Source organism: Schistocerca nitens, chromosome 1 (genome assembly GCF_023898315.1).
Source record: "Schistocerca nitens isolate TAMUIC-IGC-003100 chromosome 1, iqSchNite1.1, whole genome shotgun sequence".
Taxonomy (NCBI): domain Eukaryota; kingdom Metazoa; phylum Arthropoda; class Insecta; order Orthoptera; family Acrididae; genus Schistocerca; species Schistocerca nitens.
The window spans coordinates 672,202,816-672,220,656 of record NC_064614.1 but is presented as its reverse complement, the minus strand read 5'-3'; the positions used below and the strand labels follow the sequence as shown (position 1 = coordinate 672,220,656).

Below are 17,841 nucleotides of genomic sequence, written 5' to 3'. Positions count from 1 at the left end.
ATTTTGACCCATAAGATTCTTACCTTTATGCCTCTTTTCACACGTCTAGCTCAAACGCTTCCTTTCGGACGACTAAAGATAGCAGCAACGTCTTCCCTGATGTTGTCTACAAGGGACTGACAACACGGCACTCGTGGCGATTTCGCGAACTAATAGATATCCTAGTTCTTAATCTCGTCAATAGAGGTGGCTCTATTATTTCGACCGCCACTGTATCTATGTTTCCGTAACTCTCCTGGCCTCAATCTTCGTTAGTCATTTTTCTCACCCTTCCAGCCCCTTTCCTGTTTCCATTCCAGCACTACACAGCCCTCATTCCACCAACACACTCAGTATATTTACTTCTCTCCTTCTCTGCAACCTCTCCCCCCCCCCCCCACCTCTCTCCTGCCCCCCTGTCTAACCTCCAGACTGTACCTAGCTGCCACACCCTCTCTCCATCTCATCCTTGTGCGCTCCTCAGCAGCACTCCACTGTCCCCCACCCCTTCCCTGCTACCCCTCCCTCTCCCAGGCTCCTCCTTACCCCCACTCAGTTGCCACTACCATTATGCACTCCTACTGTTGCTCGCAGTGTGGCTTCAGCTACCAGAGGCTGCAGTCATGTGTGTGTCTGAATGCCTGTTGTGCATTTTTGTTAAAGGTCTTGATGGTCAAAAGCTTCTATTGTGACAGTCTTTTTGTTGTGCCTACCTGCGACTCAGCATCTCCACTATATGAGTAGCAACTTTCCATTTCATAATACTGTTACATTCTATCCTGGATTTTCCACTGTTCGATTCTTCAGTTTGCAGTTAGACTTTGTCTGAGTTCTGGAATATTTACTTCATCTTCCCTGGCGAAGGAATTTCAGAAAACTGTATATAATAACTCTGTTTTAATGGCACTGTCATTACTACCATTACTATTACGCAGTGAAGGTAGTCATTGTGTCTTACTGCTGGTGTACTTTAAAAACGACTGGAATCTCTCTGGATTTTCAGCCACATTCCAAGATAAAGTTTCATGGATGAAAGAATCTCAAAGTGCACACTAAATATTCAGCTTCAGTAAAACCTCATCAACCTTGGAGATTTTGTGTGTTTTTTTTTAATTTTTTATGCTTTTTCCATTGCACCACAATAGTGTTCTGAACTGTTTTATGTCCACTGGTGATCAGTTCCATTTCTTATTAATTTATTTGGTATAAATGATTAATGGATGTATAGTAGAATATCTTTGGCTTCCCTCTGATACCCATGCCTCCATCTTTGCTACCTTCCCTGTTTACCTTTCCCCTGTTGCTTCATAACTTGGGTTGTAACTGAATCCACTTTCCCTTCTTCCCCTTTTTTCCCCTCTCTCCTCCCTGACGAAGGAACAAAGTTCCAAATCTAGGATATGTAAATTTTCTGTTCTGTTTTGTGTATCTATCAGCTGTACTGAGCTGAGGTAAGTACTGGCCAGCCCCTCTCTCTCTTTGTTAGTATTTATTTGGTATAAATCAATTGCCGTCGAAACAGTTTCCTGGAATTTAAGCCATGTCTGATCTACATTTACATAGTTTGGAAGGAGTGTTGACTGTCTCTAATGAGGTTGCCAAGCAAATTTTTGTCCGCTTTTTTGCATTTATTTTTTATGGATTTGAATGTCATGGTATTCAGTCTTGCTAAAATGATCTTGTGGTTATTAATACCTGTATTCATCACGATGCTCCCTATTGTTTGCTGCTAAGAGATAAAGTATGATTCCACAACCACCCCATGAGACTGAAGCCCTTTTTGTATTTTCCTGAGATGGTCTAACCTAAAAAAAACTTCCTAGTCCATTCCACACAGCCCGACTACCCATATAGATGGCTTATGTGTGTAATGGACCTCTGACCTATTAAGCAGAACCCAATACCACAGCATTCTACAGCGCAAGTTAAGGAATCTGCAGCCTACATGCTCACAGAACTGTCTAAGGTTCTGATTCAGGCCCTCCAATTGGCTCTGTACCAAAGGCTCACAAATGATCCTGTTGACGAAGCTACAGATGGTACGCTCTGCCCTCATCTGACAAACTGTAAGACTGGCAGTCTTTACCACTTGAGATAACTGTTGGAAACCGAAGACAATCTCTTCCTATCCAAATCGACAGACATCATTAGTATTGACAAGAGCCACCACCTGCATCCTGTGCCCTTGAAGGCACCCTGAAAGATCTGTTCCACATCTGGAATAACTCTCTCTGAAATGCACACAGGGTTCACACTTTTCTGCTTTCCCTCTTAGACAGCTATATCCCAAAGGGAACCACTACACACTTAACATTGGAGCTCCCAGCTACCAGTAATCCCACTCTCTGTGAATGCCTGGCTCTTGCAGTCTGAGAGGCTTTCTCTGAAACAGGGCTCATGACTAAATCTGGCTCAGGATTTTTATCAGTCACAGATAGCAACTGAAGCCTGTTTGTCAGCCAAACCAGGACGGCCTTTTGATTGGTTCCCTGGAAAATCTTTCGCTCGCTGACACACCTTGAAACAACCTCCCTCTCGACCACTGATGAAGGATCAACCAGGTACTGACCTGGCCCGCAACAGTAGGGGACTGACTGCATGGACACTTGGGATGTGATGGGCATTTCACGGATCCCCATGTCCTGCCCCTGACACTGATGCACATTGTCAAGTGCATCAAATCAAATGTAGATGAAAAAATTACACCATTGAGGCAGCAGGTGAGAAGAGGGCCTTACAAACAAGTTATATAAATGTACTTTTTAGTCATAGATATCTTCATCCATGGCTTGAACAATTAATCTGGTAGAAAATTAATCTGATGACAACCTGCAAATCCTCATATGATATTAAATCATTATTTTTCTCATTCTTAAGAGATCTTAAACCACTATTTCTCTCATTCATTTTAAATGGACACTATATAATTGTATTACTTATATTCAGGAGCAAAATGCCACAAAAGAAAAAATAACAAAAATGTAACAGAATGCTTATTCCTATTTTCTACAGATAAGAGGGAGATAGCAAAAATAATCAGTGGAATGAAAACAAGAAATAAAAGGATTGGATGATATATTAACCAGAGTTATTAAGTACTGCTTACAGCATTTAGTAGAGCCCCTAACATTATTATATGGAACTAAGAAGATCTCCTGAATTCCTCAAAGCCAGTTAAGTGATTCCCATATACAAGGGAGGCAACAGGTATGACCAAGTAAATTACAGATTCGTCACTAAAACATAACTTTGGTCAAAAGTAACAGAGACACTAATAGAAGACAGACTGGTACACATCACAAAAAGGAACAAGATCCTTAGCAATGACGAACATGGTTTCTGTAGACATAGATCATCCACATCACCAACTGGAAATTTCATGAGGCAAATAATGACAGCATTACGGTAAATCACCAAAAGAATATTTGTAGTTTGTTCCTGAATCTCCAAACCTTACAATTATCATGATACACTGTTGCAAAAACTTCACCAAAACAGCACAAAAAAAACACAATTGTGTGTGGAAATAAAACAAAACTATCCAGCTAAATTTCAACAAACAAAATAGTGTGTGCCTCAAGGGTCAGTACTGGATCCACTGCTTTTCATTCTTTACATAAATGATACAACTACACCAGAGGGTGCAAAGGTCTGCATTAAGCCCATGATACAGGTCTTACAGCTACGGATGCCACTGAGAATGAACTGCAGAAAAACCTTGTTCTGAATATAAAAAATGACATCCAATATTGGGTGAATGGAAGCGTTCGATCCCACCCATCTGCTTTGACCCGTGACGTAAGGCTGTTGTGGTGTGTGAAATCACGACGGCACGGAGTTTAGTTTGTGAGAGTGGTGTGTTTGTAGGTGTCATTTTGATGTGATCAGTGGTGCTCTCTGGTGGTGTGTTTATGTGTTGTCTGTTAGGTGATGTTTTTGGTTTAGTTTGCATGTGTGGCGTGCTTATAGGTGGCGTATTGTAGCAGTCAGTCGTTCTCTCTGGCGGTGTATTTATGGGTAACATGTTATGTGGCATACGGGGTTCACCTGTGTGGTAGCACTGCACGTATGTGCTTTCAGCAGAATATTTTTCAGTGAGTTAACGATTTTGGTTTTGTTGTGTTGACGTTATTGTAGTTTTTTTTTCTGTTCATCGTGTGTGAATTTTGGTAAATTGCTTTGTTTATGTCTTTGATAGGTATGGATATGACTGACAAGGTCAATAGTTTTCGGTTGTCGGCATTGATGGGGGACAGTGCGTTGTCTCTAGTAAAATATCTCCAGCTATTAGGCCTGTTGGCTGAAGTCGTGAAGTGTTCAGTGTGTCGTGAAGAAATGAGGCTTACTAAAGTTCCAGTGTCTCTGACCAGGGTTGGCTATATGTGGAGATGTCATAAGGTAACAGGTCAAGGGAAGTGTTCGATTGCAATTTTGATTTTCTAGGTGTTTCTTTGTGGGAGGGTTAAGTGTAGTGGATGGTTGTTTCTGCCATCTTTGCGACGTCATGGGTCAAAGCAGACGGGTGGAATTGGATGCTTCCGTATTTCCAGTAAAAATTTGTTCATATATGAAATAAAAACAATTTACATGCAGGCCTATGTCAGAAGAAATGTTCACACTGAAAATATCAGCCTTAAAGTTGGAAACAGAAACTTACATAAGACAAAGCAGCCATGAGAATGTTGAAGAGAATAATTCAGTGATCCCAAAATCTTAATAATTCCAGCACATAAATCTAACTTAAAGAAGCTTCTCTCAATAAAACACACACTTCCTGTAAGAGAACAAATAAAACCACTTTGTGCAAGTGTACTGAAGGGAGTATCAGTTATTTACATCTTAAAGCTAAAAAAGTAGAAAATCTAAAACATACACAGGTATGGCATTAAATATGTGATAATGCAAACAAATACGCACAACAATAAATGAAACACTACATAAAGTAAATTAAAATAAGTTGCTAACTACGACTTCTGATAGTGAACATTAGAAAACTATGGAGTGGCAGATAAGAGAAGCAAGAAAAAACAATAAATCAGGTAAAAGAACAGGATACACAACATATGTTAAAACAAATGTGGACATTTTGAAGAAAATGTTGGCTACTTTCATTCTAAGTTGCATTACTGGGGGTGCTGCAGGACCATAATAGTGGGACAAACACTGAGCAGGGGTTTCTAACAACACAGTAGTAAATAAAGTCATTAATCCAATGTTTCTGATATATGTAGAGATCAGATCGACCTAAAAAACGTCATGAATAGTTCTTTTGAAGCAATTAAAGTAAATGACGCCTAAAAAACATTTGGCGCCAGTATTATTCAACAGTCACAAGTGGCAGCGAAATCTAAAAACCTTGTAAGTATATAAGTTTGGAACATACAGGCTACTATGTCACCAGTTCAAAATGGTCCCGAGTAAATGCACGTCAAGTCTCATCAGAGCATGCACAAAGAACACTGTCAGCAAATGTAATGTAAACTGTGGGTACATGTACGGTTGTACATGGGCATCGTCCTACAATCCACAAAAGGAATATATGTGGTAGAAACAAGTATCTCTCCATTATCGCGTTGTGGATCACGTTATTTCTGACTCTTACACAGTTTAATTATATACTGTATTGGCGTCGTCCTCCTCAGACCAACAAGACCTTACACGATGCATCGATAAGTACGTAAAAATGTTTAAAATGAAATAAGATATGCAGTAAAGGCACAAGCTGCTTTGCTACAATAATCAGTAATTTACAATGCACTTACAATTTATACCAATACCAAACACGCTTCGTTCCTTTTCACAACAAACCACGATCAGTAAATACCAATCCTTGACACTTGACAGAAACTTACACACAAGTCAGAGATATTGTGTTGTTTGAAACGAGCATAGAGTATGCGTAAACCAGCAAACCTGTTTGTCAAACGCACACGTGTCTAGCCACAAATTTGTCAAACAAGCCCGTAAACGTACTATCACTTTGAAGCAGACGCTGTTCGTGAATATTTTGACAGCAGTGAGAATTGCCAAAAATGCAGACAAAGCAGTCCAGGCATTGACTCTGACACTGTGTTTAAAGAAGAAGGAAGAAACAAGACGGTGATCCAGGGAATGACTTAAAATGAGAGAGACTTAACTATAAAAATTTTCTAACACAAATATTACCCTCTGAACCTGATGACTACATCAACTTTGTTCGAACGCACAACGAAACTCGTAAAAGAGCGAACTTGTCTGACACATTCGCTACGGATGGGTCGAACAAACTGTACACCTGCCAAGAAAGTGCGTCAATTTAATCTTCCTTTCAATCAGACTCATTTCGTGTATATTGTATTTTGGCACTAGTGGGAATGACTAAAAATGCAGAGAAAGTATTTGTAGCATTGACTCTTGCACCACAGACTGCGCTTGCACTGTGTTTAAGGAGCAAGAAGAAGAAAACAAGACGCTTGGTCAGCGAATTTCTTAAAATGAGAGAGAAATATAAACATGAAATGATGTTAACGGAAATGTTAAGCCGGGTTCACATTACAGCCAGTGGTATAGTGCAGTTTCATGTGTGAACTCCCAGTTTTTAGTCGGGCAACTTAAGAGACTCAACTTTTGTCACGCCACATAAGGTTCAGCTTGGTTGTACCTCAGATCACGTAAGAAACAGATTGACCGTCCTTACGGCGGAATAGGCAACCGTAAAAATAGTTTTCCCATCGGTCAACAGATGTCACAGGCGACGCTACAATGCTAACTGACCTGTCCATGTCGCGGAATTGGCAACGCTGTATCTTCGGTGACGTGAATGACGCTCATTTGCGTTCGGCTAGAGCGCTGCGCGCGAAATGCATTCGTCACACTGCTGACTGTAGCTCATTATCGGCTGTGGTTTTTCCCGAGTTTTCAATCTAAGAATGTTGATTGGCTCCTGTAATTCTACAAACCAAGTTTATTTCTCACAATCATATGCGAAATGAAGTAAATGAAAAGTAACACACAAACATTTCTCGCGAGTTACTGTTTAAATGCAGACTGTATTGCAGTCGCAAGGGTTTTATACTCGCCTTCCATGCCGTCGATTTTCTCTTTGCTATACAGCTCTTCTGATACGGATTATGGTGGTAAAAAGATCGCCACGTGCAGGTTAACACTAGAAAGTTTTCAAAATCCGCACTCGGTTATGATGCGAATTAAGGCTGGACATATTTCAGTGACAGTCATTCCAAATTTAAATTCTTTTACTTTGCATGTAACTTATCGTAAATGATATAAGAGTGGCACAAAACGATGAATTTTGGATTGTTGTTGAAAGGGGGCTGTAAACGCGGTAATATGCAAGTGAAAGCGTGTTTTTCGAGCATATTTTTGCAGTGTCAACTTTCGACACTTTCCTTGTCAACTCCTGTTAACTCAGACACTGCTCTGATTGTTAAACGGCGATCTTGTCGAACAAGTTTACCGATTTTTTCAATGTTTGCATCAGTTTTTGCTGACAATGGTCTGCCAGTGCGAGTGTCATCACTGGTGTCTTCGCGGCCATCTTTAAATCGTTTAAACCACTCAAACACTTGTGTTCGCGATAAACAATCATCGCCGTACACTTGTTGTAACATTACAAACGTTTCACTTGCAGATTTTCCTAGTTTGAAACAAAATTTGATGTTAACACGCTGTTCTTTCTGTACACTCAACATTTTCCGACGCACAGACAAAACGTCAACTACTTAAAACAGACGCCACGGGCAGACTGAGTGCAGGAGGCAGATGAAACTCGAGCAGTAGGCGGAGCGAGAGTCACGTGACAGGCCACGCGACTTTCAGCCTTATTGCATTCGTTTTATTGTTTCACCAGTACTAGTCCGGTTTTTTTCTAGCCACACCTCGTACATTGTGTTCCAGAGGTATATGGCACTTGCTCTTTACGAAGTTCATGCCTGATTACAGTTCGGAAATTATGATATGTTCACAACAGCGCTATAAAATGAACGTCAGCAGCCAAAAATGTATACAAACAAACAGTGACATCTTAGCAGAAATAAACACTACGATCAGTAGCCAGAGGAGAGTAACAGTTTTATCGCAGTTTACCACCACTCCTGGTAACTTTCCTCTTAACACAGAAGTCTCCACTATTAAGATGTGTATAAGTATCATCAGTCTGCTCTCCTCCTCCATAACATGCAATTTTATTGATTTTGCTCAGTACTCTTTTCATGTCTCTAATTTTACGTATTCTCAGTTTCCTTAATTTTGCTGGGTTTTCGCGATTTTACGTTTTTGATGGTATTTCCCTCAATTTTTATGTATATCACATCACTTTTTCGTGATTATACCTGATTTCCCACGAATTTCGCCGATTTTATGTTATCCATATTTTTCCACAGTTTTTCAAATGTACACAAATCAAAAAAAGTTTTGCAACACCTCGGTTCCAAGAGTTCCGGAACCTGTACAGAAAACTGGAATAGAGATAAACATAAACATCATCTGTGCCCTTTTTATTGCTCCTGAAAGCCACACATTACATGTTATACCGTCATACAGTGAGACCTTCAGAAGTGATGGTCCAGACTGCTGTACCTCTAATACCCAGTAGCACGTCGTCCTCTTGCACTGATGAATGCCTGTAGTCGTCATGGCATACTATCCACAAGTTCAACAAGGCACTGTTGGTCCAGATTGTACCACTCCTCAATGGCGATTCGGCGTCGATCCCTCAGAGTGCTTGGTGGGTCACGTCGTCCACAAACAGCCCTTTCCAATCTATCTGAGGCATATTCGACAGGGTTCATGTCCGGAGAACCTGCTGGTCACTCTAGTCGAGCGATGTCACTATCCTAAAGGAAGTCATTTACAAGATGTGCACGATGGGGACGCGAATTGTCGTCCATGAAGACGAAAGCCTCGCTAATATGCTGCCGATATGGTTGCACTATCAGTCGGAGGATGTCATTCAAGTATAGTACAGCTGTTACGGCGTCTTCTATGAGCACCAGCGGCGTACGCCGCCACCACATAATGCCACCCCAAAACAGCAGGGAACCTCCACCTTGCTGAACTCGCAGGACAGTGTATCTAAGGCGTTTAGCCTGACCGGGTTGCCTCCAACATGTCTCCAACGACTGTCTGGTTGAAGGCATATGCGACACTCATCAGTGAAGAGAACGTGGTTCCATTCCAGAGCAGTCCATTCAGCATGATGTTGGGCCCATCTGTACCGCTCTGCATGGTGTCGTGGTTGCAAAGATGGATCTGTCCGTGGATGTCGGGAGAGACGTTGCGCATCATGCAGCCTATTGCACACAGTTTGGGTCGTAACACGATGTCCTGTGGCTGCACCAAAAGCATTATTGAACACAGTGGCGTTGCTGTCAAGGTTCCTCAGCGCTATAATCCGTACGCAGCGGTCATCCACTGCAGTAGTATCCCTTGGGCGGCGTGAGTGAAGCATGTCATCGGCTGTTCCTGCCTCTCTGTATCTCCTCCATGTCCAAAGAACATCGCTTTGCTTCACTCCGAGACATCTGGATACTTCCCTTGTTGAGAGCCCTTGCTGGCACAAAGTAACAATGCGGACGCGATCGAACCGCGGTATTCACCTTATAGGCTTGGTTGAACTTCAGACAACATGAGCCGTGTACGTTCTTCTTGGTGGAATGAGTGGAACTGATCGGCTTCAGACCCCCTCTGTTTAATAGGCGCTGTTCATGCATGGTTGTTTACATCTTTGGGCGCGTTTAGTGACATCTCTGAACAGTCAAAGGGACTTTGTCTGTGATACCGTATCCAAAGTCAACGTCTATCTTCAGGAGTTTTGGGAAATGGGGTGATAAAAATCTTTTCTTGATGTGTATATATGGTCATGTTCCTGACATACCCATGTGCTATTTGATTTTCTACGAGAATATCTATGCTTCTTCTGCACCAACCCACTAAAAAATCCTAAGACTTGAGCTCTCCCCGATGGTCCACTTGCCTGCCCTTAGGATAGGACGAGCATGAAAAGTATGGTAAAAGTCGTTTCGTACCTATATGAAACTGAAGCCTCGATTTATTTCTAAGATTTGGCAGCGAAATGACCTACTTCGCATACATCTTCGTTCATCTAGACAAGAAGAATACCAAAACAGGTTTTCCATTGAAGGACATGTTACATCATACATGAGTTGGGAGTCGTCTGATCACTGTGGTTTGGAGATGTTTGCTGTGTAATCTACTGCTTGGACGTGTTATACCAAAAAAAAAGTGTCAGACAACAACACAGGGATCCTCTCTTGCGGCTGATAGTCTGTCGGATATGGTCCTCCTATGGTACAGGCGACGAGGTGCTACACTAGTCTCTCCAAATGACTTCAGTCACTGAGTGGATTAATACCAGTATATTTAATAGAATCGCCACATATTCTCGATATCAGCACACAGACGGTATTTGTTTTCGATACATATATTGAAAGACAGGGACACGGTAAAATCTTATCGAGTTCTCTGTCACATGAAGTTAGCAGAGCTCTTATAATTCGTAGTTTTTCTGTGTTGGATGGTACAAACTAACAATAACAGAGAGAATGTTTGGGTTACAGACGTGAATGCACCCTGAGAGGCACAGGTCTCCTTTGGACTGTAATACCTGTATGTAGTTAGGAGACACACAGCAGTGCAGTAGCAAATTCCTCATCCTTCTTTCAGTTCCCGTACTGTCTTTTACACTGCCTCATGTTGCAGGAAAAACTTCATTTTGGCGCTGACTTTACAAATCGTACACCATTGGCAGAGCTACGACATAATGTCCCAATTTCCGCCGAGTTGTCAAAAAAGACTATCCTGTAGCTATAACTCAGCTCAACCAGTTTCTAAATGAGTTGTAGAAGGTGGTAGATATAGCACTCCAAGACTTCAGCTCAGTTCGGACATAAATTGGAATGATTACATGGACAAAGCTGCAGGGAGGGCGGGGCAGAGACTGAGAAACAGTTACATGATACAGAGGGACTGTCTAAAACTACAGTGGAGTTTTGCTGTAGCAGACAGGTTCGAAAAAAAGCTGATTCGTTTCGAGATATGAGAGTGGCATGAATATGGTTCATCAGTGGCTGTGATCATCAAAGGACGTCTCCATAGTATTGAATGCAGGTATACTATGTGATCCAAAGTATCCGGGCACCTCTAAAAACATAGGTTTTTCATATTAGGTGCATTGTGCTGCCACCTACTGCCTGGTACTCCATATCATCGACCTCAGTAGTCATTAGATATCGTCATAGAGCAGAATGGGGTGCTCCATGGAACTCACACACTTCGAACGTGGTCAGGTGATTAGGTGTCACCTGTGTCATACGTACGTACGCAAGATTTCCACACTCCTAAACATCCCTAGGTCCACTGTTTCCCATGTGATAGAGAAGTGGAAACATGAAGGGACACATACAGCACAAAAGTGTACAGGCCAACCTGTCTGTTGACTGACAGAGACTGCTGACAGTTGAAGAGGGTCTTAATGTGTAATAGGCAGAAAGCTATCCAGACCATCACACAGGAATTCCAAACTCCATCAGGTTCCACTGCAAGTACCATGACAGTTAGGCGGAAGGTGAGAAAACTTGGATTTCATGGTCGACCGGCTGCTCATAAGCCACACATCACGCCGGTGAATACCAAATGAGCCTCGCTTGGTTTAAGGAGCAAAAACATTGGACCATTGAACAGTGAAAACGTTGTGTGGAGTGACAAATCACAGTACACAATGTGGCGATCCAATGCCACGAAGTGGGTATGGCGAATGCCCAGTGAATCTCATTTGCCAAAGTGTGTAGTGCCAACAGAAAATTCGGAGGCCGTGGTGTTAAGGTGTGGTCGTGTTTTTCATGGATGGGGCTTGCGCCCCTTGTTGTTTTGCATGGCACTATCACAGCACGGGCCACATAGATGTTTTCGGCATCTTCTTACTTCCCACTGTTGAAGTGCAATTCGGGGATGGCGATTGAATCTTTCAACACAATCGAGCACCTGTTCATAATAGACGGCCTGTGGCGAAGTGGTGACACGACAATAGCATCCCTGTAATGGACTGGCATGCACACAGTCCTGACCTGAATCCAAGGGAACTCCCCTGGGATGTTTTGGAACACAGACTTCTCACCACGTCTCTCCTCAATGCAGCACTCCGTGAAAAATGGGCTACCATTCCCCAAGAAAGTTTCGAGCACCTTACCGAATGTATTCCTGCTAGAGTGGAAGTTGTCATCAAGGCTAAGGGTGGGCCAACACCATATTGAATTCCAGAATTACCGATGGAGGACGCCACGTACTTGTAAGTCATTTTCAGCCAAGCGTCCGGATACTTTTGATCACATAGTGTATGTGGTTGAATGGATAGACTTGATTCCAAATCGCAGACAGCCTATCTACCAGAAATCGTATCGCTTTCAGTGACTCTTATGTGTGCCTGTAGAACGTTGGCCGCTTTTTATGCAGGGTGATAGTAACATAGTAGCTGTGATCGTGTTTTTAATAGCACGGTACTTAGGCGAAATGTATGTTACCTACAGTAGAGTCCTACTCTGGTAATCTTCAAATGTGGTTCTCAGTAATGTTCCATGAAAAGATCATCGTCTTCCCTCCAGGGATTTCCATTTGAACTACCTGGTGAGCATAATCTGACTATAGAAAAAGAAAAATTACTCGACATGCAAAATGACACTCACGGTCAATTTAATTAACTAGCCTATCAATATGATACCAGTGACATGCCACCTACCGGGTGGAGGCGATTCTTGACTTGGCGTTTTTTCCTTTGTGGTGATATCTTTTAATGATGTTTGAATCTCTCACCTACATAGGGAGAGATGACCATCATAATAAAATCATACATATTACTGAATTTGTAAAGTGATATGTAGCATGAACCCTATATTTACAACTTCCCTGTGCTGTTATCTTAAGAGAGAGTCCGAAAGTGAGGAGGCATCCTATGGTAGTGGTAGATCTTAACACTTCATCACAAGCCAAAAATTGGTTTGATATTCTAGTCCTACGGTGCAGAACGTGACAGATAAGAAAACATATTGTTCTACCTGATGTAAGAATAGTTAGACGGAATATAGCCTATGCCACAGTCCTGTACAGGATTTTCACAAGAAGTAACGAAACTTCAGTGATGTGAAAACGTATGTATTGCCTGATTTCTACTGACTTCGAAAATAACTCGCTTAAACTGGAGGAATCTATATTTCACTTTAGAATTTCGAGGTGCATGGTCAACAACATTGTTGCCTCAAATTGGGTAAAGTGGATTTTTTAGACTGCTGGATCTATGTCGGGGTGGAATTGTTTAGAACTGCTGTGTAAGTACAAGCTGCAGCTGCTTGCTCTGCAGCGGACCGCGGCTGGCTGCAGTGGTGGTCACGAGGAATTGGCAACCAGAAGTAACGAATCTGCTCAGCCTGTGAGGGCTACATAGTATGCTCCGCCCTGTGTGATGTTGCCCAAGGCAGCGAGGGCTGCAAAGTGACCGGTGAGCTGGGTGAGCGCAACAGAAGCGGACATGTGGGTGTTATGTGAGAGAAGACTGAAAATGATGGACGTTGGCGCTGCAGGTATTGATAACATCCAAATTCCTACCACTCCAATCATCCCTGGATGTCCTCCATCGCTGGGGGTAGTGCACTCTGGCATATACGTGCATCCAAGACTGCAGCTGTGGCTGCGGCAGTAATTTTCACCAACCTCTTTACGTGGCAGTCCCGGTTTACATGGAGATGGGCACACTGTATGTGGATTTTGGGACAGGAGCGCACATGGTGTGCATGTGTTTCCAACAATCTTTGACACCTAGTCATGACAACTACTGATATGCACTGGATCGTGGTTTAAGTGTGCCGTCTTTACTGTTTCTCAATACATCGCAGTAGGCTCTGTCTTGCAGTGGTATTTGCTGTTGTCTCTATTGTATCACGCACATTCCTCCCTCTTTCTGAATGTCGCAGAGAGAACCAATTTAAGGAGTCTACAGTACTTTTAAAAATGCTGTCGCAACATCAAATTCCCTTTTGATCAATTTATTGTTTCAAGTAGTTATATTGTGTGCATGCATGCGTTCTGCTGTGGGTCTCTCCCGGCTGGTGCGGATGGGTGCCATGCAGTAGATAGCGAACAGCTCGAGAATCCCGATCGTTAGTTTGTGTGATCGGTAGGATATTTTTTTCTATCAGACTTGTTTAGTGGAACGTTGTGGTGGGGGAGGGTGTTTGTGCTCTCAAATGTTGATGTGTACAAGATCTCGGATATATTTAGGGCTAATTGATTTGCTTAATGTTTGTGTGTGATACTCAAATGATGGAAATATGTTTTGTTACTAAAGAAGGAGCATTGTAAGGTGAAGGTGAGTATTATAAGTGATCTATTTGATTCCTGTAAATTTTTAAACAATTAATTTCAAAGGGTAGTGCCAATGGATTATTTCATCCTATTTTTGATACCGAAATTGCATCAGCTCTCCCTTTGTCTCCAGCATTAGCCAACAGGAACAACGTATTGTGAGGAGAGACGCAAAACTCCGTCTGCATATTTAGGGATGTCGGTTCACACAGACAATCAGGGAGTGGCCCCTTGAGAAAGACAGAGACAGAAAGAGCATCTGGAATTTCCCACTCAACAGAATGTAGCCACTTTATTCTTTGTTTGGGGGCTGCAAGATCAAAGGAGGCTGATATGTGGTCCATGGTTGGTAGTTTGTTGTGACGTGATCTGTAATTAAGACATTGGCCAGTTTCGACCTTCGTTGCTGTGCCCTGACGATAGAGACTTGCACGGGAGACCCCAAATGGTGGCTACTATACCACACTTCATTCCATTCATGATCTGTAGATCAGTTTTGCATGGTTTAACTGTCAGTGCAGTATGACTGCTGTATGTTTCTCGATCTGTACAAAATAGTTTTTCACTGAGATTCTAGTCATTTGTCCGTCTGCAGAAAGTGACGGTGGGTTTCGAAATATGTCATTAACTTTTAGATTTGTAATTGTGCTGATTTTTCCATCTGTGCTTAGACACCAGTATGCTTCGAAAAGTGAGGGAAATAGATAATAATAGCCTTAAGCCTGGCAGCAAAAATATAAAGTAAGCATACTCAGTGTTTCCAAGCGCAATCAGAATAGAAAAGAGCCTCAATTGTTTAAAAAATTCCATACTGCGATCGATTTCCTGAAAAATTGTTTATATTAATAAACTATGTTCCATACACAGTTTTGTATCTTGTAAATTGTCTAAATAAACAGTATTTCATACTCTCCAGTCAATTTCCTCCCAAGTTCTTTAACTAAATAAATAAAATATATTCCAGACTCCGCCTTGCATTGCGTAAATCATGTAAATAAACAATATTCCACACATTGTCTAAATTGTTTAAACAATATTCCATACACTGCAATAGATTTCCTGGTAATTCTTTAACTAAATAAATAATCTATGTTCCATACTCCACCTTGAATCCCATAAATTGTTCAAATAAACAACATTCCACACATTGTCTAAATTGTTTAAACAATACTCCATACTCTGCAATAGATTTCCCTCCAAATGACCGATAAATTGAGTCTTTTTTGCCGCCAATTTCGGGGAGGGGATGGGAGGGGGAGGGCTGGTAAGGTTTCCCAGAGGGACTGCAACTGCTGTGTTTGGATGCAGGCTGAGTTGGCATCCCTTCGCTCCCAGCTTCAGGCAGTGTTGGCTTCGGTCACACAGCTTGAGGCTGTTGCCAATGGGCATCACTGTGGGGGTCCAGATGGGGTTTTGTCTGGGACGTCCAGCTCGTCCCACGCATCCCCCGATTGGGCTACGACTGTGGCTGCCTGGGATACTGCCCACATTGAGGCTGATCCCTCAACTGTGGTACAATGGGAGGTCGTCTCGAGGTGTGGCAGGGGGCGAAAGACATTCCGGAGGGCTGAACGGAAGACCTCTGCAGTTTGTCTGACGAACCGGTTTCAGGCGCTGTCTCAGGCTGATACTGATCTTTGGCTGGACATGGCTGCTTGTCCTGTTCCAGAGGTTGCCCTCAGTCTGCAAGATCCGGGCGGTCGCAGAGGGTGGGCTTACTGGTAGTTGGGAGCTCCAACGTCAGGCGCATAATGGGGCCCCTTAGGGATATGGCAGCAAGAGAGGAGAAGAAAACCAATGTGCACTCCGTGTGCATACCGGGGGGAGTCATTCCAGATGTGGAAAGGGTCCTTCCGGATGCCATGAAGGGTACAGGGTGCACCCATCTGCAGGTGGTCGCTCATGTCGGCACCAATGATGTGTGTTGCTATGGATCGGAGGAAATCCTCTCTGGCTTCTGGCGGCTATCTGATTTGGTGAAGACTGCCAGTCTCGCTAGCGGGATGAAAGCAGAACTCACCATCTGCAGCATCGTCGACAGGACTGACTGCGGACCTTTGGTACAGAGCCGAGTGGAGGGTCTGAATCAGAGACTGAGACAGTTCTGCGACCGTGTGGGCTGCAGATTCCTCGACTTGCGCCATAGGGTGGTGGGGTTTCGGTTTCTGCTGGATAGGTCAGGAGTCCACTACACGCAGCAAGTGGCTAAACGGGTAGCAGGGGTTGTGTGCCATGGACTGGGCGGTTTTTTAGGTTAGATGGCCTCGGGCAAGTACAGAAAGGGCGACAGCCTCAAAGGGTGCGGGGCAAAGTCAGGACATGCGGGGAACAAGCAGCAATCGGTATTGTAATTGTAAACTGTCGAAGCTGCATTGGTAAAGTACCGGAACTTCAAGTGCTGATAGAAAGCACCAAAGCTGAAATCGTTACAGGTACAGAAAGCTGGCTGAAGCCAGAGATAAATTTTGCCGAAATTTTTACAAAGGCACAGGCGGTGTTCAGAAAGGATAGATTGCATGCAACCGGTGGTGGTGTGTTTGTCGCTGTTAGTAGTAGTTTATCCTGTAGTGAAGTAGAAGTGGATAGTTCCTGTGAATTATTATGGGTGGAGGTTACACTCAACAAACGAGCTAGGTTAATCATTGGCTCCTTTTTCCGACCTCCCGACTCAGCAGCATTAGTGGCAGAACAACTGAGAGAAAATTTGGAATACATTTCACATAAATTTTCTCAGCATGTTATAGTCTTAGGTGGAGATTTCAATTTACCAGGTATAGACTGGGACACTCAGATGTTTAGGAAGGGTGGTAGGGACAGAGCATCGAGTGACATTATACTGAGTGCACTATCCGAAAATTACCTCGAGCAATTAAACAGAGAACCGACTCATGGAGATAAAATCTTGGACCTACTGATAACAAACAGACCCAAACTTTTCGACTCTGTAAGTGCAGAACAGGGAATCAGTGATCATAAGGCCGTTGCAGCGTCTCTGAATATGGAAGTTAATAGGAATATAAAAAAAGGAAGGGAAGGTTGGTTCAAATGGCTCTGAGCACTATGGGACTTAACATCTATGGTCATCAGTCCCCTAGAACTGAGAACTACTTAAACCTAACTAACCTAAGGACAGCACACAACACCCAGCCATCACGAGGCAGAGAAAATCCCTGACCCAGCCGAGAATCGAACCCGGGCGTGGGAAGCGAGAACGCTACCGCACGACCACGAGATGCGGGCAGGAAGGGAAGATTTATCTGTTTAGCAAGAGTAATAGAAGGCAGATTTCAGACTACCTAACAGATCAAAACGAAAATTTCTGTTCCGACACTGACAATGTTGAGTGTTTATGGAAAAAGTTCAAGGCAATCGTGAAATGCGTTTTATACAGGTACGTGCCGAGTAAAACTGTGAGGGACGGGAAAAACCCACCGTGGTACAACAACAAAGTTAGGAAACTACTGCGAAAGCAAAGAGAGCTTCACTGCAAGTTTA

At 42.9% G+C, this 17,841-nt stretch overlaps 1 protein-coding gene across 1 annotated transcript in view; it reads right to left on the bottom strand.

Moving 5' to 3' along the window:
- LOC126259225 (spermatogenesis-associated protein 7 homolog) overlaps nt 1–5,844 on the bottom strand; it is a 107,178-nt gene extending 101,334 nt beyond the window's left edge. The window contains exon 1 of the mRNA XM_049955842.1: nt 5,742–5,844. The gene's annotated coding sequence lies outside the window, so the exon portion shown is untranslated. The remainder of the gene's footprint in view (nt 1–5,741) is intronic.
- Between the last annotated feature and the right edge of the window lie 11,997 nt (nt 5,845–17,841).